General features: G+C 43.4%; 1 protein-coding gene across 3 annotated transcripts in view; it reads right to left on the reverse strand.

The window, feature by feature from the left end:
* Positions 1 to 24,211, reverse strand: part of CRACD (capping protein inhibiting regulator of actin dynamics) — a 279,559-nt gene that overhangs the window by 50,481 nt on the left and 204,867 nt on the right. For 2 of the 3 annotated variants that reach the window (XM_043906704.1, XM_043906702.1), the window contains exon 3: positions 3,915 to 4,086. The gene's annotated coding sequence lies outside the window, so the exon portion shown is untranslated. Of the gene's footprint in view, positions 1 to 3,914; positions 4,087 to 24,033; positions 24,144 to 24,211 lie in introns of those variants that run through there. The other variant, XM_043906703.1, reaches the window with a different exon arrangement.

Below are 24,211 nucleotides of genomic sequence, written 5' to 3' on the forward strand. Positions count from 1 at the left end.
CGCCTGGATTTGGTATTAAGGTAACAGTGGCCTCACAGAATGAGCTGGAAAGTTTACTCCTATTTGCCACATTCGTCCTCCCGTGGAAGCCTCTGCTTATGCCATTTCTGACTGGAAACATCCGAGCCTGTCTCTCAGCCACTCCAAGTCCTGTCGCTTGCTGGCAGGCAGCTCCAGGCCTCCTTATTCCCGAGCCCCTGCCTGTCCTGCGCCAGCCCCAGGGGGCGCTCCCCGTCCAGGGAGCCCCTTCCGTCCTTAGCACGCTCCTGTCAAGCGCCGCAGCTGCGTGTGATACAGTCAACGCCAGGCGCTAAGCAGAGACTGGGGGCAGGACAAGCGCTGTCCCCGGAAGTCGCAGAACGCCTGTCAGGCAGCTGAGGACCAAAGGATGTCCGAGCGCAGTGACCCAGGCCGGCAGGACAACCGGGGCCACGTGACTAGCTCCCTAGTCCAGCGGAGGCAGGACAGAGAGGCCGAGAGCGGATGGTCCGAGCGCGCTCATTGCTGCTGGGGTCTCGCCTCAGCGGCTTACCAGCAAGCCACTCTCTGGCTCTAGCTTTCTCATCTTTGAAATGGGAGGGATAATGTCAATCTCAGAGAGTCATGGGAAATATTACATGAATTCACCTATGTAAAACACGTTTGTATTAAGTTTAACATGTGGTAACTTTAATATACACCAATGGATATTCTCTGGTGGGGGGTGGGGAAATGTGTGGTTAAAGGAATCTTGGAAATGCTGCAAATGACATCTCTCTTCTTGGAAATTCCCAGGGCACAATGGCATAGTAAAAGCTCTGAAAAGTCCTGTGTAAAGAATTCCATTTAATTCGTTTTGGTCCAGGATTTCCCTGACCTTTTTGTCAAAATGACCCTCTCCCCCTTTTGAAATTTAAAATCTATTTAGCACACTTCGGGAAACACGGCATTAGCTGTCTTTAGTTAATAAAGGAAGTCATAGTAAATTGTTAAAAACTTATCATGTTCTACTGTTTTGCTTTTCCCACTGTCATGTATAATTTAAAAGTAGCAGCCTAGGAGAAATAAAGGCTTCTAAGCCAGAGAAAGAACAGAATGCTTTAAGACCCAAAGGAAATGAGAAATTTCAGGCAGAAGGAGCAGATCAATAATGAGCTATTTTTGGCCATGGAGACATTTCTAGAATTACAGATTTTTGGAGTTCGACAGCATGTTAAAGTTCAGCTCCTTTAAATTCCTACCCGGTGCAGAAATTGCCCTTCATCAGTCCCCATCCCCCTGGCATACACCCAGCCTCTCCATTTTTAAACAGCTCTAGTAATTATGAAATTCTCCTTCACACTGGGCTGAAAAGTCTGCCTCCTTGGAGCCTCCACCTGAGATCATGTTCACAGAATTTTGAGTTTTGTACTTTAGTACCAGCTGCCCGTTTTGAAGATTAACAAATAAAATACACTACATATATATATATATGTACACATATATGTATATATATGTGGGTATATATATATATACACATACTTTTTGAATCCTACACAACATAAAGGAGCATATCTGTTAATTGAGCAGTGAACTGAAAATAAGAATTATCAGAAGCAGCATTTTTCATCTTCTCCTTCTGTAAATAGGGCAAATAATCAGAAGTTCAGCTATACTGTAGATGATGCATGTAGTATTTACTTCATGGGTGGAATTATTTTTCAGCTGGAAATTTCTGGGACTTCTCTGGTAGTACAGTGGATAAGAATATGCCTCCCGACACAGGGGCGAGTTCAATCCCTGGTCTGGGGAGATTCTACATGCCTCGGAGCAACTAAGGCCATGTGCCGCACCTCCGGAAGCCCGAGTACCTAGAGCTTGTGGTCTGCAACAAGGGAAGTCCCGCAGGGAGACACCCGTGAGCCCCACAACACAGGGCAGCCCTGCTGGCCACACCCAGAGAAGGCCGGCCTGCAGCAGGGGAGACCCAGAGCGGCAATACATATGTAAATAATTTAATATTTAAAAAAGGAAATTTCTGAGAAGAAAACAGGAATATATCTATTTTAAGGAACTTCTATTTTCCTGTTTTTTTAATTTTAAAAATATTTAAAGAGCCATTTTAAAGCTCACTGTCCAAAGTGTATCCTTCTAGCTTCCTGTATCACACAAATGTGTTAAACAATTAAAATACAGCATACATTTCATAAATATAGGTTTATTAAGAAGAACCGGTAACATTACATATATTTACTGGAAATGTAGCTGTCAGATCCAATGTAGATTTCCCCAAGGCTTTGTAAAACTTTAAACCTTAAGGAAAAAACCTAAGGGTAATTGGAATGCCAATTAAGTGGGATGAGAACCAGAGTCTAGGGTCTTCTGAGTCGAATATAGTTCGACAAGAAATCAGAGACTTGACAGAGCTATAAAAGGGACCAGCTGTGTTTTCACAGGACAGTCCTTCTCAAGGAGAACTTTCCAGACGTGCTCAGACTTTGCATTAATCCACTACTCGGTTGTATTTCAGTATCTGTACCTCATTCTGATGTGTGAAGCAGAAAGTTTCAGAGTCTTACTTTGCAAAGGAAGAAACTGAAGTAAAATCAAAAGTGATTCACGCTGAACAATACTCAATTCTACATCAGCATTGACATTTCAACAGTTGGGTCTAGTTTGGTGCTAGCTGTGTTCTCTTTCACTGAGATCGTTTCCTTTGGTCAGTAATTTCCTTACTAAAGAGAATGGAAAATAAATACGGGCCTGTGGAGAAAAGGAGTCGGCATTACTTGGAACTAACAAATGCTGTCGTGGGCACTGTAAAGCTTAATGTGGATGGCCTGCTTCAGGATTCTGTAATCTGGGCTCAACTGCAGTTGACAACACTATACTCACAGACAGGCCACTGAGGATGTTTTTGTCTTTGTCCTTGAAACACAATAAGAATATCACAGATTACATCATCTATGCCATCAACATGGACTTAATGCATTGCCAAGCATTCACAGGAAACATTTTGAGAGCCTAAGATGAGGCTGAAGAAAACCCGCTCCCTGACTTCACTGAACTGACAGGTGAGTGAGTGAGACAGACAAGCCCATCAATAATGTCCAGAGAAAGCGACAAGCTCTTTGCTGGAGCCAGGCTCCCGATGCTGCGGGAATGCTGTCAAGGGCAAACAAACCAGAACTGGTAGTGGGAAAGGCCTTCTCAGAGGAGCTGACTGCAGAGCTGTCAGGAGCAGAGCTTAACCATCTCTGACTCTGACTTCAATTCCCAGCACTCAGGTGAGAAAGTACTGCCTGACCCTGCGTGTCTAAGTTCTTGACACTGTCACAGCCAGATGGAGTGAGGGAGAGAGGAGGAGAGAGAGAAGGAGGGATAGAGATGGGGAGAGAGAGAAGGAGGGAGTAGAGATGGGGAGAGAGAGAGAAGGAGAGAAAAGAGACAGGGAGGAGGAGAGAAGGAGGAGACGGGGAAGGGGTGGAGGAGAGCAGAGAAGAGGGGAGACAGGTGGAGAGAGAACAAGGAGCAGAAACTCATCGGAGGTGGGTTCTAGAAGCTGCAAGAGATGGCCAGGGGTGTGAGGGTGGCGTCCGTGCACCAGCAGTCTATGTACTCAATGTGGGCGTGAAACCTCCTCCTCACCAGGCAGTGGGACAGGGGACACAGTCTCCTTCAAGCCAAGGAAGCTTGCTGAGCTGAGGCAGTGAGCTGCCACTTTCCTCCAGGGCAAGGGCAGCAAGAGGAAGGCTTAGACTCCAGGGCTGTCCCGGCAAGTGAGACCCGTGTGCCAGCTCCCCGAGGCGGCTGCGTAGAGCTAGCGCCCCGTGCACCCCGATCCTCCGCCTTCCAGGAGGTGGAACCCGGGCCGAGGTGGCCCTGCCTCCCTTGGGACACCACTCCCCACCCCGAACTCCGTGGAAGGTCTGGGGGCAAAAAGCATGAGTGATTACCTCAGACTGTCCTCCAGGGTCTCCTCGTCGGAAGAGAAGGTCCCATTGCTGACACCTGGGGGAGAGCGGCACTTGCGCCCCGCAGACGCCTCCTGGGACACCGACGTGCCTTTCTTTTTCCTTTTGCCGAACAACTTCTTAAAAGGCTGGAATTTGCCTCCTTTCTTCTTGTCTGTGGATTACAAGATAAACACGCTGCAGCTGGACAAGGCTGCACCTCTGAGCCTAGAGCGAATTATGACCGGGGCTGCGAGCCGGGGCAAAGGGCGGCTGTCGGAGCCAACGGCCACCTGGCCCGGCGCCAGCATGGTCCTCGGGCAGCGGGGCCACACAGCGGCGGGGGGCCGCGCCCCGGGCAGGGCCTTCTCTCCGCGGGCACCATTAAGGGTTGCCCAGCTTCATGCTGGCCGGCAGGGCATCCCCTGCGTGTGCTACACCATGCTGGTGCCTGCTTTCTTTAACAAAGCAGATGGCCAGGGCCCCTTTCCGTGGGAGATGCTGAGAAAAACACCTAAGTTAGACAGGTGGTTAAAAGGTTTTAGATAGATAGATACATATAGATAGATAGATAAACATATAACTTGATATATATATATATATATATATATATATATATCATCTTCCCTGAGAATCACTCTTTCAGCCTTTATTAGGTAATAGAAGATAACTGCTAACTCTTGGCATAAGCTTTGCCCCCAATTCCCTCCATCCCCATATTTTTGCAGTTTATTCCTCTTGTCTCCTTTTAAGACATACTATGAAGAGCCTCAGAGGAACTGTTATGAACATCTTTCCATACGTTATTAGATCCAGTCAGGACCCAGGCTTACTGCCAGCACTTTCTACAGATATTTTAGGTAATTCCTTTCGGTTCTGCGCCTTCGTATACAAATTCGTCTAAATTGCCCCACTCCTACCCCAGAGGAGAAAGTGTAAATCAACCTCTACTAGGAGAAGCTTCCTCTCAGATCTTTCCTTTCAAAAGCTTAAAGAGTCATTTATCCAGAGGCCAATCTTTTTTTTTAAATTATTTAACCCTTGCTACGCATGACTGCTGGCTCAGCAGCATACAATTAGCCTGCATTGCAGGAGACACAGGAGATGCAGGGTCGATCTCTGGGTCGGGAAGATCCCCTAGAGAAGTGGCAACCACTCAGTATTCTTGCCTGGAGAATTCCCTGGACAGAGGAGCCTGGTGGGCTACAGTCCAAGGGGTCGCAAAGAGTCGGACACGACTGGATGACTAAGCATGCACATATCTGACACACGTATGCCTGCTGTGAGAACTTCACAGATACTACTGCAGTTATCCTCAAAACCACCTGGGAAGTAGATACTGCAAACATCTCTGTTTTCCGGATGAGAAACCTGAGCCCAGAGAGATGAAATTACTTGTCTGTGTCCTGGGAAACATATCTTGGAAGCTGGAGTCAGGAGCTTTGAGGGGAAAGGAGAGATGAATGCTCATCATATGTATGGAAAAGTACCTGCACAACACACACAGGACTGAGCCCCCATCTGGGTGTCAAGTCCCCAGATCTCTGCTGTCCCGAGATCAAAACGAGGCTAATGATGTTCAAGATGGTCATCTCGTTTCCTCTCGTGATCTGCAGCTCTGGCCTTACTAAGAGTTCACAGAAAGTCTGATGTGAGGAAGAAGTGGTTTAAACTACTTTGCCCTAAGCAGTGGTGAGAGAAAGTGAGGAAGCATAAAGAATAATTACCAATTACAAGAAGATAACAGTCTGGGATCCTTAGTATAGATGCAAACACACCTTCCAACTTCATCAATCCCGGAAATAACATATTGTATCCCCCTTAAGAGGAAAGGAAATTGATAACACAGCAAATAAGGCACTGCGTTAGGCATGTAGTCCTCAGAAAGAGTTAAATTATCCAAAAGACAAGGAAATGTGCAATATAACTGAGATCACATCATTTAAAAATGGCAATAACAAACAAAAAAAATTGGAGGGTTTAATTTCAAAATGTTTTCAGTGATTATTTATTCAGGCATATAGGTCAGAGATTTTCACAAAACCTACTTTTGGTTTCCAACAGTAACGTCTCCAATGGTTAATGTTAAAAATTATAATCAGTAGATTTTGAAGACCATCACAGAACATTAGGTAAGTGTTAGAAGAATTGACTTCACGTGTTTTCCTCGGTGGTCCAGCAGTTAAGAATCCACCTTCCAATGCAGGGGATTCCGGGGGGATCCCTTGTTAGGGAACTAAGATCCCACATGCCGCTGGTAGGCTAAGCCCACACACTGCAACTGGGGAGAAACCTGAGACGCAACAAAAGACCCCGTGTGCTACAATTAAGACCCAAGGCAGCCGAGAATAAATATTTTTTAAAAAAGATTTGACTCTATATAAAATGAGTCCATTAAAAAATTTAAACGAATAACATCCTGTAAGTGCCGCAAGTATTATTACATTACTACATAACTGGTCTTTGGCACTGCCTGATGAAATAAATGAGTACAGTACTTTCTCCATGATCATCCAAGGTTCAAAACATGTAACTGACATCACATCTGATTTCTAGGTTGACGGCAATAGTAAACGGTCAAACAGCAACTTAAGCTACATTTCATTTATTTAGGAGGTAAAATTCTCCTTTTATATTAATTGCTTCTGTTCCCACTGTAGAAATACCTGACCCCAAGTTTTCTAATTGGAAATATTCTAAAAGACCATAGTAAAGTTCTAAAAATGTCAGTTATGATGACATCCCCCAGCCTGGGTCCACAAATAAAGCTTTTAAGCTAAGTAGAGAATTTTAGACTGTTAGAATTACCTGATAAGAAAAAAGTCATCCCTTGCTCTAAAGTTAAGGTGGATTTGATGGGGTTCAATTGAGCTGGAACCAAGGGACTTATCTATAATTAAAGGCAAATTAAATGACAGTTTCTTGAATGGCTATTTAACTGATGGGTGACTTGGTCTACATGGTCAGGCAAGAAGGCTGATGAGGGCCTTTGTAATGCCCCAGTGTCTTGAATGGTGGCAGCCACCATATAAAATACTGGCTGCACTGATCATATCGATGGGGAGGACAGAAAGTGAACAGTCTGGGAGAGGACACCCGGCTGTGGAAGCCTTCACTCGGAGAACTTGGCGGACTTCAGGCAAGCACACAAAGGCCCCCTCCGGGGGACTTGTTCTGCAGAGCTGGCTGTTTAAGGGCTGTCTGTAAACCCACCAGCCTGGCACTGTGTGCTGCATGTTATATGGCCAATCCCTTGGCATGAGCCCACACACATGATCGGGCAAGACGTATCAAAGTCCAGATGTCAGACGGCACCCTGCTCGTGAATTACTCAGCAAAGGCTGTTTCATCAGTGCCTTACTTACTACCTCGAAGGTAAAAGAACAGGAAAACTTACCTGAACTCTGCAACCAATAACCATTCCTCTTACCACGGGAAAAAAAAAAAGATTCTAAATCCTAGGAACACCAATCTTTCTTCAGAGGAGGAATCATAACACAGAAGCTTTCACTGAAGTCTGCTTCAAAGTCTTAGTGTTTAGTGACATCTCAATCATTAAACAAAATTTCCCCCGTCTCCATTTCCACAATTAATTAATGTTCCTGTTGGAAATATCTTTACATTTTAAATAAAATTCAAAAGTTTACTTTTATGATTATTTTATTATTGACTGTGGCAGTTAACTAATTTTACAAGATTAACTTTAGAAAAAAAACTTAGTAATTGCAACTAACATTAGGCCCACCCAGTATTCAGACAGCAAACTCTGACCAAGCAACCTTAATATTGTCGTTGTTCAGTCACTCAGTGGTGTCCGACTCTTTGCGACCCCGTGAACCACAGCATGCCAGGCTTCCCTGTCCTTCACCATCTCCCGGAGCGTGCTCAAACTTATGTCCATTGAGTCAGTGATGCCATCCGGCCATCTCATCCTCTGTCATCCCCTTCTCCTCCTGCCTTCAATCTTTCCCACCATCAGGGTCTTTTCTAATGAGTCGGCACTTTCCATCAGGTGGCCAAAGTATTGGAGCTTCATCTTCACCATCAGTCCTTCCAATAAATATTCAGGACTGATTTCCTTTAGGATTGACTGATTTGATCTTCTTGCAGGCCGAGGGACTCTCAAGAGTCTTCTCCAGCACCACAGTTCAAAAGCATCAATTCTTCAGCACTCAGCCTTCTTTAGAGTCCAACACTTACATCCATACATGAAACTACTAGAAACTACACAGTTCTGACTATATGGACTTTTGTTAGCAAAGTAATGTCTCTGCTTTTTAATACACTATCTAGGTGTGAACAGTATGAAAAAGCAATCTGAATAGGGAATACAATTTTATAAATCAGGTAAGGAGTTATACTCTTATTTACTTGACTCCCCAGTTTTATTCTCAATGTTTAGGTCTAAGATCTTCCGTATCAAAAAGGCAAGTACCTATATTTTATGAAGAATCTGCAATTCTATGCCACAACAACCATCATGAAAACTTGAGCATATGTCTGTAGGTATCCTTCAGTAAACTATTTTATGATCAATTTATGATTTGGCAGCTGAATCAACAGTCTGTCTCCACAGAATTAACTGGATTAAGTGAGTGGTCATCATTAGCAGCTATTTTCTTGACAAATAATGCCAATTGTTATTGTAAATATTTTTGTACAGATGGGCCTAAAAAATCAAAGCAATTTTCACAATGTAGCAAAACAGACAACTTCTGCAAATGCTAATATGAAATACTCCCAAAATACGACAGTCATCAGAAGCAGTAGGACATAGCAAAATATTCTCTAACAGAATATTTAGGATGGCATTTTACAACTTTACAACAGAAATTTACTCTTGGTGGGTGGTTAGGGCAGTGGGGAAAGGAGAGAAAGAAGAAGAAATAAGTATTATTTCTACTAAATTTGTTTTTTCTTACTGACTGCAGCTCTAGTTAGGGGTTAAGCGTGTGGGCCCCAGAGATGAGAGTGCGTGTAATTGGCCTGAATCCTGATCCCATGTCTTTCTAGCTATGAAACATCTGCTTACCAGCCTCTGTGGATATTTACCATCTTAAAATGACTGAGTTTATAGGAGAAAAAGCAGCGGGTATCACATTTTCTTAACATTTCAACATTTTTCTGCCATAATTTTTCACATGAAAGAACCTATATCTGCATACACACTGCTTCAGGGATCACAATAATTTTCATTCTTTAAGTACTGAATTGAATTAATTTACTTTCATCATCTAATAATTACTTAAGGGGATTTTTTTTTCATTTAAAAAAGTGCTCACTATCTATTATTTCATGGATATAATTACATACCATTTGATGGCTACATCAGTATAATTACTAGTTTATACAGAAGACTCCAAAAATTAAAAATCACTGGGCAAGTCAAGCAAATCTGATTCATTTTTCCATTTGTCATGAGGATGCAACTCTTACATTTTCATTTCTAAACCTAAAATAATAAAAGCATACAATTTCTCTGCATTAGATTTATATAACACCGTTCCAAATGAGAAACAGAATTTCCTCTTAGTTCATTTAGAACATCACGTGTTAGTCTGGAGTTTCTCAGATTGTGCTCTGTGGGTCAGTACCAGGTTCTTATTCAAAGACCAGTTCATTTGAGAATCCATGTAAAACAAAGTTAAACTTGTTTCTTCACTATGGGACCTTTCAGAGTTTTTAATATGCTGATACCAAGTATTGTCTTCCAGAAGAGCAGTGCTGCCCAAACTTGACTTTCTGAACATCCATCATGACTGGTGCTCCTCTGAACACTCTGGGAAACAACGTCTTCATTATCTCTTTCAAATGTCTTGTAGTTTCTTTAGGTACCATATTCTTATACACTCAAAAATTTCTCCCCTAAATTTCAGAGCACACTGCTCAGTAAACAGGAGTTTACTAGAGTGTAGCTCTAGTGATCTTTTTTTAAACTAAACAGCTTCTTCTCAAAAGTATTCTGATGTTCCAGAATTAAGAAAAGCACTGCAGGATTCCTCTTAAATTAGTGAAATTACAGGATTCAGGCAGTTGCTGTGTACCGTGTCCTAACACAACGCCTGACACAAGGCAGACACTCGACATACTGATCGACTGTTCCATTAGAGTCAGATGTGTTTTAGAAATGAGACGTCTTCAGACTGTACAGAGGCATGTCAAAACCCCACGGGTGTGCGTGACAGCGCTTCACAATCAAATGCAGTGTTTCTGGAAAACATTTATATTCATCTTAGTGTTAATAAATGAATTTTGCACCGAGCCGATGAAGAACCTTTGGGAGTTGGAAAGTACAGATAAGAGGTGGTGATCTCTTTGGGCAGCACAGTCTCACAATCACGCTTGTTTTGAAAACGCAAATTTGTTCCAATGTGACTGATATCTCATCCGCGACCAGTGGTAAATGAGCGCTTGGAAAACTGCACTCTGCTGAAATGAGGTGTGTAGGAACACACAAAAGCTCCACACACATACACCTCAAACGTCTACCACGTCCCCCAGATTGCCACCTGTGCTTTGAGATAAACCCACGCACGTGTGGTGTTGCAGCTTTCCGTCTCCCTTCCACAGCCTCACAGCAACTCACAAGGGGCAGCCCTCCAATACTCCAATCCACAAGAAAACTCTAGGTCTTTTTCAAGGTAGACTACCATATATATTACAGAATTGCTTTATTTCATGACCATTTAACATGTGTAAAACTGTGTTACCATTTTTTTTTATTAGTGCCTACCCTTTTAAACATGTCATGGATAATTTTTTGTGTTCTGCCGCTCTCCCATTTTCCAATGAGTCCCTGGTTTTCCCTTTGTGATTCAGCATAGCTCACTGATTTTTAGCCACACATATGTCACATGATAGTAGAACTCACTCTACATACTAAGGAAAACATACTGAAATAGGCTTGTACTGTACTTACTAGATCTACACAAGGACCAACCAAAGAAAATGTAACTTCTTGGCTGCTTCTCAGGTCCTTTGTTTCTCAAAACCAATTTTTAATTTTCCCAGTTTTTCCCATTGGACTCTCAGAACCTCCTTTTACAGATTTCACAATAATTCACAAGACAAACTAAATAATATTGAGAAATGGTTACAGAGGCAGACATAATTTTTAATGTGAAGTCTCAGTGTTTGGCCACATTTCTCCCACATACTAGAAGACGTGTGGGTGGTGGTTCTTTTCACTGCCAATTTCTGTCACTTGAGTTTCACAGGGTGCTGTGAATCAATGCCCAACTCTGAGAGGGAAATACTGGTTGGGGAGCTGCCTGCTACCTTGCTCTGCAATTTAGTGCAACAGCAAACTACCTCAACAAAGGATACCTCTACCCAAGGGCTGAAGACCTTAAATTCACTTCAATTTAACACATGCTAACTACACACCCAATACCTGTAGGATCTGCATGGGGCCCAGCTGGCAGCACTAATGAGTGAAGACAGTTTAGGGACATCTGAGGCTGTATCAGTCAGGGTTTAATCAGAGAAACAGAACCAGCAGGAGGTGTTTTTACACAGGCATGCATGAGTGTGTGCATGCGTACGTGTGTGTGTGCATGTAAGATCCATTAAGAGATTAGTTGCAAAAAATTGGCTTATGCCAGGCGGGGTCTGGCTAAGCAAGTTTGAACCCACGAGGCAAGTCCTTAGGAAGGGCAGGCTCGAATCTGCTGCTGGTTCACAGGTGGAATTTCTTTTCTCAGAGAAGCCTCAGCTCTTTTTAAGGTCTTTCAATGTATAGAATCAGGCCCACCCGGATTATACTGAATAATCTCCCTTGCTTAAAGTCAACTGATTATGGACTTTAATTACATACAAAATATCTTCACAGCAACCAGCATGCTGGCTGCGACGGACCATGCAGAAGCGTGGCTGTGAGGAGCTACCCCTTGCCCAAAGTCAGGGGCAGTGACCGAGAGTGCCAGGCTGCGATGGCGCAGGAGAGGCTGAGAGGAGCTACCCCACGTCCGAGGTCAGGGACGGCTGCTAAGACAAGCTACCCCAAGTCCGAGGTCAGGGGTGGCAGCCGAGAAGAGCAACCCCACAACCAAGGTAAGGAGCAGCGGCTGCACTTTGCTGGAGCAGCAAACCCCACAAGAGGAGCAACCCCAAGTCCAAGGTAAGACAAACCCAAGTGAGACAGTAGGTGTTGCGAGAGGGCATCAAAGGGCAGGCACACTGAAACCATAATCACAGAAAACACAATCTGATCACAGTCTGATCACACGGACCACAGCCTTGTCTAACTCAGTGAAACCAAGCCATGCCGTGTGGAGCCACCCAAGACGGACGGGTCATGGTGGACAGGTCTGACAGAATGTGGTCCACTGGAGAAGGGAATGGCAAACCACTTCAGTATTCTTGCCTTGAGAACCCCATGAACAGTATGAAAAGGCAAAATGATAGGATACTGAAAGAGGAACTCTCCAGGTCGGTAGGTGCCCAATATGCTACTGGAGATCAGTGGAGAAATAACTCCAGAAAGAATGAAGGGATGGAGCCAAAGCAAAAACAATACCCAGCTGTGGATGTGACTGGTGATAGAAGCAAGGTCCGATGCTGTAAAGAGCAATATTGCATAGGAACCTAGAATGTTAGGTCCATGAATCAAGGCAAATTGGAAGTGATCAAACAGGAGATGGCAAGAGTAAATGTTGACATTCTAGGAATCAGCGAACTAAAATGAACTGGAATGGGAAAATTTAACTCAGATGACCATTATATCTACTACTGTAAGCAGGAATCCCTTAGAAGAAATGGAGTAGCCATCACGGTCAACAAAAGAGTTCGAAATGCAGTACTTGGATGCAATCTCAAAAATGACAGAATGATCTCTGTTCGTTTCCAAGGCAAACCATTCAATATCACAGTAATCCAAGCCTATGCCCCAACCAGTAATGCTGAGGAAGCTGAAGTTGAACGGTTCTCTGAAGACATACAAGACCTTTTAGAACTAACACCCAAAAAAGATGTCCTTTTCATTATAGGGGACTGGAATGCAAGAGTAGGAAGTCAAGAAACACCTGGAGTAACAGGCAAATTTGGCCTTGGAGTATGGAATGAAGCAGGGCAAAGGCTAATAAGAGTTTTGCCAAGAGAATGCACTGGTCATAGCAAACACCCTCTTCCAACAACACAAGAGAAGACTCTACACATGGACATCACCAGGTGGTCAACACCGAAATCAGATTGATTATATTCTTTGCAGCCAAAGATGGAGAAGCTCTATACAGTCAGCAAAAATAAGACTGGGAACTAACTGTGGTTCAGATCATGAACTCCTTATTGCCAAATACAGACTTAAATGGAAGAAAGTGGGGAAAACCACTAGACCATTCAGGTATGACCTAAATCAAATCCCTTATGATTATACAGTGGAAGTGAGAAATAGATTTAAGGGACTAGATCTGATAGAGTGCCTGATGAACTATGGACAGAAGTTCGTGACATTGTAGAGGAGACAGGGATCAAGACCATCCCCAGGGAAAAGAAATGCAAAAGGGCAAAATGGTTGTCTGAGGAGGCCTTACAAATAGCTGTGAAAGGAAGAGAAGTGAAGAGCAAAGGAGAAACTGAAAGATATTCCCATTTGAATGCAGAGTTCCAAAGAATAGCAAGGGGAGATAAGAAAGCCTTCCTCAGCAATCACTGCAAAGAAATAAGAGGAAAACAACAGAATGGGAAAGACTAGAGATCTCGTCACAAAAATTAGAGATATCAAGGGAACATTTCATGCAAAGATGGGTTCGATAAAGGACAGAACTGGTACGGACCTAACAGAAGCAGAAGATATTAAGAAGAGATGGCAAGAATACACAGAAGAACTGTACAAAAAAGATCTTCATGACCCAGATAATCACGTTGGTGTGATCACTCACCTAGAGCCAGACATCCTGGAATGTGAAGTCAAGCGGGCCTTAGGAAGCATCACTATGAACAAAGCTAGTGGAGGTGATGGAATTCCAGCTGAGCTATTTCAAATCCTGAAAGATGATGCTGTTAAAGTGCTACACTCAATATGCCAACAAATTTGGAAAACTCAGCAGTGGCCACAGGACTGGAAAAGGTCAGTTTTCATTCCAATCCCAAAGAAAGGCAATGCTAAAGAATGCTCAAACTACCACACAATTGCACTCATCTCACATGCTAGTAAAGTAATGCTCAAAATTCTCCAAGCCAGGTTTCAGCAATATGTGAACCATGAACTTCCAGATGTTCAAGCTGGTTTTAGAAAAGGCATAGGAACCAGAGATCACGTTGCCAACATCTGCTGGATCATCAGAAAAGTTAGAGAGTTCCAAAAAAACATCTATTTCTGCTTTATTGACTATGCCAAAGCATTTGACTGTGTGGATCACAATAAACTGGAAAATTCTGAAAGAGATGGGAATACCAGACCACCTGATCTGCCTCTTGAGAAACCTGTATGCAGGTCAGGAAGCAACAGTTAGAACTGGACATGGAACAACAGACTGGTTCCAAATAGGAAAAGGAGTACGTCAAGGCTGTATATTGTCACCCTGCTTATTTAACTTATATGCAGAGTACATCATGAGAAATGCTGGGCTGGAAGAAGCACAAGCTGGAATCAAGACTGCCAGGAGAAATATCAATAACCTCAGATATGCAGATGACACCACCCTTATGGCAGAAAGTGAAGAGGAACTAAAAAGCCTCCTGATGAAAGTGAAAGAGAGAGTGAAAAATTTGGTTTAAAGCTCAACATTCAGAAAACTAAGATCATGGCATCTGGTCCCATCACTTCATGGCAAATAGATGGGGAAACAGTGTCAGACTTTATGTTTTTTGGGCTCCAAAATCACTGCAGATGGTGATTGCAGCCATGAAATTAAAAGACGCTTACTCCTTGGAAGGAAAGTTATGACCAAACCTAGATAACATATTAAAAAGCAGAGACATTAATTTGCCAACAAAGGTCCGTCTAGTCAAGGCTATAGTTTTTCCAGTGGTCATGTATGGATGTGAAAGTTGGACTGTGAAGAAAGCTGAGCGCTGAAAAATTGATGCTTTTGAACTATGGTGTTGGAGAAGACTCTTGATAGTCCCTTGGACTGCAAGGAGATCCAACCAGTCCATCCTAGAGGAGATCAGTCCTGGGTGTTCATTGGAAGGACTGATGCTGAAGCTGAAACTCCAGTACTTTGGCCACCTATGCAAACAGTTGACTCACTGGAAAAGACTCTGATGCTGGGAGGGATTGGGGGCAGGAGGAGAAGGGGACGACAGAGGATGAGATGGCTGGATGGCATCACCGACTCAATGGGCATGAGTCTGAGTAAACTCCGGGAGTTTGTGATGGACCGGGAGGCCTGGCGTGCTGCGATTCATGGGGTCGCAAAGAGTCAGACATGACTGAGCGACTGAACTGAACTGAACTGAACTGAAGTATGTTTGATTAAATAACTGGGGAGTATACCCTAGCCAAGTTGACACAGCAACAAAATGATCATCACACTCCACCCTTTGTCAACTTGGCTCTCATGCACACTCACACCACACTTGATTTCCAAATAAAGCCAATAACAAAGTCATACTTTCACCCACATGATACAACTATCCTACATACATCTGAAAACACCCATTCTGCAAAAGAAGATCAAAGTCCTTGGGCAATGCTCACACTTCTCCTGTAACTTATATACTGAGATATAAAGTGAAAAGTGAAAGTGTTAGTCACTCAGTTGTGTCTAAGTCTTCACAGCCCCATGGACTGCAGCCCGCTAAGCTCTTCTGTCTATGGAATTCTCCAGGCAAGAACACTGGGGTGGGTTGCCATTCCCTTCTCCAGGGGATCTTCCCGACCCAGGGATCGAATCTGCGTCTCCTGCATTGCAGGCAGACTCTTTACTGTCTTAGTCAACAGGGAAGGCCCACTGAGATATAAAGTTATTATTAAAACATCTTACATTCAATGATCAGGAGATAGGAAAACATATTTTGTTACTACACAGAGAAACATATTCATAACAAAATGAGGAAGAAGTACCCATAACTAGTATGGGTTGTTTCTCCAACAGTCATGTGGTGTAGCTGGTCTTCAGAGCTATCTTTTTTTTTTAATATTTATTTTTAATTGATTTATGATTGGTTTACAATACTGGTTTGATCATAGCTATCTTCTTCCACTACCCATTGCTTCTGCCCTCGGCAATGACCTCAGCTGGTTGTGGTTCTTTGCCTGGTGAGTTGATTCACACCTGAAGAACCTGATCCATTAGCTGCCCCAAACTGGATTGTTGTAGTTTTTGATTACCCCACAGGATGTGGGAATATAATATGCCCTAAGGGATCTCCAGGAGTCCAGACATACTCTTCCTTGCCTCCATTATACAGTAGCGGCAATTTTCCCTTGATAATCAGAGTCAATCACTCCAGCCCAGACAGTAACTCTCTTCCTCGCCCATTGAATGAGAAGCAGGTCCACAGGGACCACGTGAATCCCAACAATTCACTATGTTGTCTCCTGGAATCACTGCTGTGTCTACTGGTGGAAGTATTCCTCCTACTGTAACTAAGAACTCTAGACAAGCAGAACCTGAGGTCAAGAGGACAGGAAGAAAATTTTCCTAGTGGATCACAGAAAATGAAGCCACTCCCATTTCCACCCATTGATTCCTGGACCAGTGAAGCCTGGCTATGAGAGAGACATTACTACATATTGGACACTGACATAGAACATATATCATAACTAGAAGACACTGTCCCAGCCCCACAAGGTATCACTATGTCACTGGCACTATATAACTGAGTCTTCAAAGGCCACTGCGGTATATCAAGCCGGCAGCCACAGGATGATGGGGAGCAGAGACAAGACCAGTGAATTCCACAAGCCGGGGACTCTCAAGTTCCTTGATTAAACATGATGTTGTGGGTTGCAGCCCGCCAGGCTCTTCTGTCCATGGGGATCCTCCAGGCAAGAATACTGCAGTGGGTTGCCACGCCCTCCTCCAGGGGATCTTCCCAGCCCAGGGACTGAACTCAGGTCTTCCACATTGCAGGTGGATTCTTTACCACCTAAGACACCAGAGAAGCCCCAAACTACCATGATAGCAGATAAGACAGTCTGTAAGTGCATGAATGATAGTTTTGACAGAAGCACCACAGGCAAAGAAGGCAGATCTTTTTCCAGAATGTCTGTTCTAGTAAGAATAAAGTGTTGCTCTTTGCATGATGGAAGTGGGTCCTCTGTGCCTACCTATGGGTAGTGAAAGTGAAAGTCACTCAGTCATGTCTGACTCTTTGTGACCCTATGGATTATATGGTCCATGGAATTCTCCAGGCCAGAACACTGGAGTGGGTAGCCTTTCCCTTCTCCAGGGGATCTTTCCAATCCAGGGATCGAACCCATGTCTCTCACATTGCAGGCGGATTCTTTACCAGCTGAGCCACAAGGGAAGCACCTATGGGTAAAACTACTCTGATATCATTTCTGAAAACAGAAAAAAATACTGTTTTAAAAGATTTTCAAATGGAATTACATGGTCTGTGTCAGTACTCCAGACTGTCAGACAGTCCTGTCGGGCGATTCTTCTTTGATCTGAACCCCTTCCTTTGCACCAGGTTTATTTCTTTTGACTCTGTTCTGTTCTCCCTGGAGAGCACTTTGTGGGGATGAGGCGGTTCTCTGAGCATCACTGCCCTCCCGGCAGGTTTCTCATACCTAGGCTAATCCTTGGACCATAGCTCAGACAGGTAATAGATTCACTCTGGCAATGTCCTATTTCAGAGAGACAAAAAAGACACAACCACTGTGTTTTATAGAAACTTTACATTAGTTCGTGCACCAGATGCTGGCAGAATAAACGACAACCCAATCCTGAGAGTCCAAGGGAAGGTGATTTAAATTTCCTCCAGTGTCTGAGATGTATTATCTCTTTAAAAATCCCTGGGTTCATGTGATGTGGAAGTTGGAGAGAAACCTCAAAGGTGTCCTTTGTCCTTTTATGGTTGGGCATCATTTTGTAAGGTAATCTAGGTTCAGGGGTCACAAGCACCTTAGAAATGCAAATGTTTCCCATATAACTCACTGTCCACAGCCTTCCAGGAGAGTCACAGGAGCTCTACTGTGAACACAAAGGTCACTCCTGAACCAAAAATGTTATGGCTCAGATTTTAATACCTAAACACAGCCCTCTGGGCAAATGCTGCTGCTTTTTGGTTTGTTTGTTTTAGCATCACCAAGTCTAACAGTGGCTAAACCTGTGATTTTTGTGTGTATTTACTATTTCCCAATGATAAGGAGAGATGCTCTTCATCTCAAGAGTTTATGTAAATGTGGGGAAACAAGCCCCCCAATCTTGAAGATCTGGGTTTATTTGGTCACTGCTGCCATTTTCTAGCTTCTTGGGACCTCAGTTTCCACATCTGCAAAATGAAGTGCCTAAGCTCTATACGAAGGTCCCTCCCTGTTTTAAAACTCTAAGAATCATTTCTTTAAAATGTTAGTGAACTGCAGGGGCTTCCCTGGTGGTCCAGTGGTTAAGACTCTGCCTTTCAATGCAAGGGACACCAGTTCGATCCCTGGTCTGGGAAGATACTACATGCTGCAGAGCAACTAAGCCCATGTGCCATGACTGCTGAGCCCATGCTTTAGAGCCTGCACTTGGCAACAAAAGCTACCACAGTGAGAAGCCCAGGCACCACAACAAAGAGCAGCCCCCACACAAGCTAGAGAAAGCCCGCGTGTCGCAGTGAAGACCCAGCACAGCTGAAAATAAATAAATAAATCTTTTTTTTTTTTAAATGTTGGTGAAGTTAGAATATATTCTGGCTCATAAAACCTCAAACTCTTTTCATAAGTTATCTGTTATATTCATTATATTTTCTCCATTCCTGGTTTGTCTCCTAATTACACTGGTTTTGTTACCATCATACTTATTTTGCAAAATTAAGGACCTGTAGGGTTTAGAAGAAGCAATAACATAGTCTGCAAGTCGGCAAAGAGAGCCAAGTCACTCCATTTCTTTGTGTCAGAATCCAGGTTCCCAGTCCTAGGAATGCCAATGCTGATGGAGAAGAAACAGTGTCACAATCCTAGAACCTGAATCCCCAACCCCATAACCCCACTGCCATCCTGGGTCTGACTCAGTAAGGTTTTCTAAGAAAAGCGACTAATGTGAGCCTCAACTCTGGGCAAAACATGGGGACCTGCCTTCAGACACACTTCTGGGATTTCAGGGGTTACATTAGGCACTCAGGGTTCCTGTTAAGTTCTGAAGGACAAAGTCAGATGGGTCCCAGACAACCTCAGATTTATGGGCCAATCATACAAATGGAGACAGCTTTAGTTGCTGACAATTCTACTGCAGTATATTGGAAAAGACCCTGATGCTGGGAAAGAATGAGAGCAGGAGGAGAAGGAGGCGACAGAGGATGAGAAGGTTGGATGGCGTCACCAACTCAATGGACATGAATTTGAGCAAACTCCGGGAGATGGTGAAGGACAGGGAAGCCTGGCATGCTGCAGTCCATGGGGTCACAAAAAGTCAGACACGACTGAGCAACTGAACAACAATATTCAGATTCTGCTAGACTTGCATTTGCCTGTCTGCTTTTCTTAGCTGTATATTAAGGAATGCACGCCCTATCAGGATTCTTACTGTACTTAACAATCCTACAATTTTATGTCCTGTCTACCAACTCAGCCCATCTATGGAGGAGCAGTGTTATTCTGTCTAGCACAGGCCCTTGCTACCTCTGCAAGAGTCCCTTTTCCGTTGTGATGAGTGCAGATCTGGGACACTGATTGATCAACCATATTGACTGCAGTCCTACTGGGTACAGAGCACTGAGCTGGCACTGGCATATCACAGGAATTCTTGAGTTCCTGACACCAGCTAATAGGAACTTAAAATTTAGGAGGAGAATAAGTTGTTTTTCAAAATTCAAGAAGTTTTCAAGATTCTGGTCTCCTATGAGAAAAAGGTAGAGACTTGCGAGAAGAAAACATCCTGGCAATGGTTTGTAGGGCTCTCTCTACTGGGCTTTCCTGGTGGCTCAGATGGTAAAGAATCTGCCTACAATGCAGGAGACCCAAGTTTGATCCTTGAGTTGGGAAGATCCCCTGGAGAAGAGGATGGCAACCCACTCAAGTATTCTTGCCTGGAAAATTCCATGGACAGAGGAACCTGGTGGGCTACTGTCCGCGGGGTTGCAAAGAGTCAGATATGATTGAGCGACTTAACACTACCCTACTTGATGGTCCAAAGGTTTTATTGACAGTGGTGATGGTGGTACGTGTGTACCACGGGTGAGCTGAAAAGAAGATACAAAGTCTTCCCGCAAGGGCTGGTGATGCTAGGGAAGTTTGGACGAAGGGAATCCTAAGGCCAGTGTCCTGTACATGGTGAGTGATAGCCCACTTAATAGTAGACCCCGCATTCAGTTTAGTAGAATTCAGAATCCTTTAAAATTAAGTAGAAAAGAAGAGAAGAAAATGGAATGGAACACAAAACAGGATGAGTACGATTTCAGAAAACTCTTGTCTCTAGTTTATATATGTGTGTTTATGTCTGTGGGTATACATAACTTTATGCACACATATGTTCTGATATAAGATGTGTTTCTTGCTCCAGATCAAGTCAAAAATACTTGAGAAATGCTAATAAAAAAGTTAACACACTTCCCAGTAAGCCAGGCACGCATTTCAATGCAAGAGTCAACAACTGTTTATCAACACAAGCCACTGCATATGTGGTAGGCACGCTGGCTAAATGAGAGAAAGTAATACATTCAAAAACAAGCTAAGAGCTGCCAAAGCAATAAGCTCCCTGACACTGCCAAAGCCAAAGCTGATGTTCATACTACACTCTACTTTGGCTTTGATCATTCTATAAAATCTTCCACTGCTGAACTAAAAAAGGAAGAAAGCTTCATTAAACTTGCGCCTTTGTGGCTGCTGAGCTGGGTTTTGGAGCGTAACTTAAAAACTTCTAATTTGGGAAACAACTTTTAAAAAGGTATTATGCCCCAACTTTTGTACCTTCTCTACCCTCAATATAAAATTTCATGCAGGAAATCCAATCTGCTAGCACAAGATTCATTTCTGCTGAATTATATCACTTTATTTTTCAAATGCCTTTCTCAGGACAATTTCAAGGAGCTGGGAGTGACAATTAAGTCACTACTTGAGAAGTTAGCTGAATAAGGTCAGATGCCAAGTGAGTGAAGACATCAGGTCTCTTGCCTCTGAGCCTGATGTCCAGCCATCTACCAGGGAGGTGCTCTGACCAGAAGACAGACCACTGAGGAATATCCTACTCCTCTCCATCACTTTTCCCAGGATTCCTTTCCTAGGCTGGTATCCAAAGAATTGATGAAGCACTAGGATATTAGGCAAAAGAATGAAGGAGATCATTCTGGAACTGCCGAACAGAAGTACTGCATTAGACTCCTTCACAAGTCATGTGGGAAATTTCAGAATTTGTCACTAACCCCCAGAACCACACAGGGGCAGATATCAATGGATTCAAGGAATCTTTAGATACTCTAAATGCTAAATTCCCAGTGGTTACAGAGGACCCTTAAAAGAATATTTCAAAATATGATTGTAAGGAAACGAAGTTGCTAGCAGAAGGGTAAATGGTATTTTTTTTTTTTACCATAAAGAATAAAACTTGTAAACTTTGTTAAACTTTGGCTATGTGCCAGGCTTGAAGTTTTACATGTAATATCTCACAACCACTCAGTAAGTTATTTTTCACATTTATAGGTGAGGAAACTGAGGCTCAGAGAGGTGAAATGATTTTTCCAGTGTTATATGGCTAATAAGTGGCAGTGCTGAGATTCAAACCAAGTCTGTCTAATTCCAAATACCATGATCTCAACCATCTTTGCTGCATTCCAAATGTGCATCTTGGTGATGCTTCTTGACTGAACACTCCCTCTACAGGAGACAGATGAGCTCGGAAATAAGATCCTGAGCTTGAGTCTCAATTCACTTGCTTACTAGAAATAAGACTCTGGGCAAGTTTCCCAATCTCCTAAGTTTCTGTTCTCTTGTCTATAAACCATGAATAATAATAACAAAGCTTATCAATTTTTAAGAGTTAAATACTGCATATAAATCATTTAGCAGAATGTGAGCATATAGTTAAGTACTCAAAAAAATTAGAAATTATAATGATAGTATTAAGAAATTCATTGAACTGATGAATGGATATGTCATGACCTTTAAGTACCATTTCTTAGTTACTACTAAAAAAAGAAAAAAGATGAGGAAGAGAAAGGAGAAGAGTGGGAAATAAGGGTGCAAAATGGGAGAAAGAAGAAAATAAAGAGAAAAAGGAATGTAAGGATATATTTAATGAGAAAAAAATTTAATTTTAGATATTTTTCAGAGTATTTCAGACTTATTCAGAAGATGTAAATGAGGCTTCTTGATCCTATCTCACCCCAATCCCAGAACATATTTAATCTCACTGGCACGTAGTAGGGTTCCAGATAGCGAGAAAGTAATCCTAACCCTCTTTCCAGTTGCCTACAGTTCTAGACAAACATATAAACAAGTAATGTTTGTAATATATCAGCTACACAGGCAATAACAGACACATGCACAATTTAGAGTTCAAATAACCATGAGATGAGGCATTCTTTTTTTTTCAAGGAGGGCTAGAAAATAACCTGCTGCTGCTACTGCTGCTAAATCGCTTCAGTCGTGTCTGACTCTGTGCGACCCCATAGACGGCAGCCCACCAGGCTCCTCTGTCCACAGGATTCTCTAGGCAAGAACGCTGGAGTGGGCTGCCGTGTCCTTCTCTGAGAAACCAACCTACATCCTAATAATTACACTAACTCCAGGTTGCTGCCAGGCTCTGGGGTAAAAGGCAAATAGACACGTTCCAAGAGGAGTCCTCCCCCTCCCTCCAGCACAATCCAAGAGGACTTTGTGGAAATGGAGGCTTTAGTAGACTCTGAAAGACAACTGTCAAGGTAGGGACCTGGTGTTTTTGGCAAAATTTAGTCTCAGTCACTAACTCAGTCAAGGCACTGAGCCTTGACTACATTTTAATTCTAAAAATCCATGCTGTTGTTCCCTCTCCAAACAGACTGCAAGCTCCATGACAGCAGGGCCCTGTTGCATCTAATGGTGGTGGAAAAATGAGGCACTTAATAAATATTTCCTGGCTGAGCTGTACTTCTAGCTCCCTGAAACAGAGCAGATGAATTATCCAAAGTTTAAAACACAGTCTTGCATGTATGTATGAACAACACCAGGTCCCTCAAATGTGCATTTTGCCTAGTAAGACATCAGCTCTCAGGACGAATTATTTCAATAAATATCTTTCTAATAACCTGAGTGAAAAAGCTCTCTGAAAACAAATTGCACTGGGCTGCCCTCTGCGATGCTTCTGACTTTTGAGTGAAAGACAATCATGCTCCTGGTCTGTCTGCAAGAAGAGGCTGCATGAGGACCAGCAGCTGAGTACCCTCTAATGTGACCCCACAGCTCTGCTGGCACTTGGAAGATTAATTCCACATCTGGGGCTACTGGGATGTTTTATTCACTTACTTAGGTATTTGGGGGGGGGTGCCTACAGAATTATCCTCAGCCTCACAGAATCCACTCCCCCATTTTATTTATCATGAGAAAATACTGTGGGATGCTGTAAGTGTGAGGCATCTGATGCAAAATCCCCTCCCGAATTTCACAACAGAACTCTCTGGTGAGTTCCTCTCCCAGTTAGGAACTGGAAGGCTCCCAACTCCAGAGAGAGAGGAGAGAAGCTGAGATCCATTATGTAACTCTGTTGCTGCTGCTGCTGCTAAGTTGCTTCAGTCATGTTCAACTCTGTGCGACCCCATAGACGGCAGCCCACCAGGCTCCCTCGTCCCTGAGATTCTCCAGGCAAGAACACTGGAGTGGGTTGCCATTTCCTTCTCCAATGCATAAAAGTGAAAAGTGAAAGTGAAGTCACTCAGTCATGTCTGCCTCTTAGCGACCCCATGGACTGCAGCCTACCAGGCTCCTCCATCCATGGGATTTTCCAGGCAAGAGTACTGGAGTGGGGTGCCATTGCGTTCTCCGTATGTAACTCTGGAAAACCAAGATGGACTTTTCTTTAAATGTCCGAGTTACCATCATCTCCCACTCAACACCTACCAGATCGCACACATTATTGCTCAGTCGCCAACACAGAAATAAAGCCAGGTGAGAAAAGGCCACGAGGACAGTGCTTCATCAGACAGTATGGATCCAACAAGGGAGACTTGAGAGTGTCAAAAGGTACTGACTCCATCTGGGTCTCGACTCTCAGCTACTGAGACGGAAAGAGAGGACT

This window comes from Cervus elaphus, chromosome 6, assembly GCF_910594005.1.
Source record: "Cervus elaphus chromosome 6, mCerEla1.1, whole genome shotgun sequence".
NCBI classification, from domain to species: Eukaryota; Metazoa; Chordata; class Mammalia; order Artiodactyla; family Cervidae; genus Cervus; species Cervus elaphus.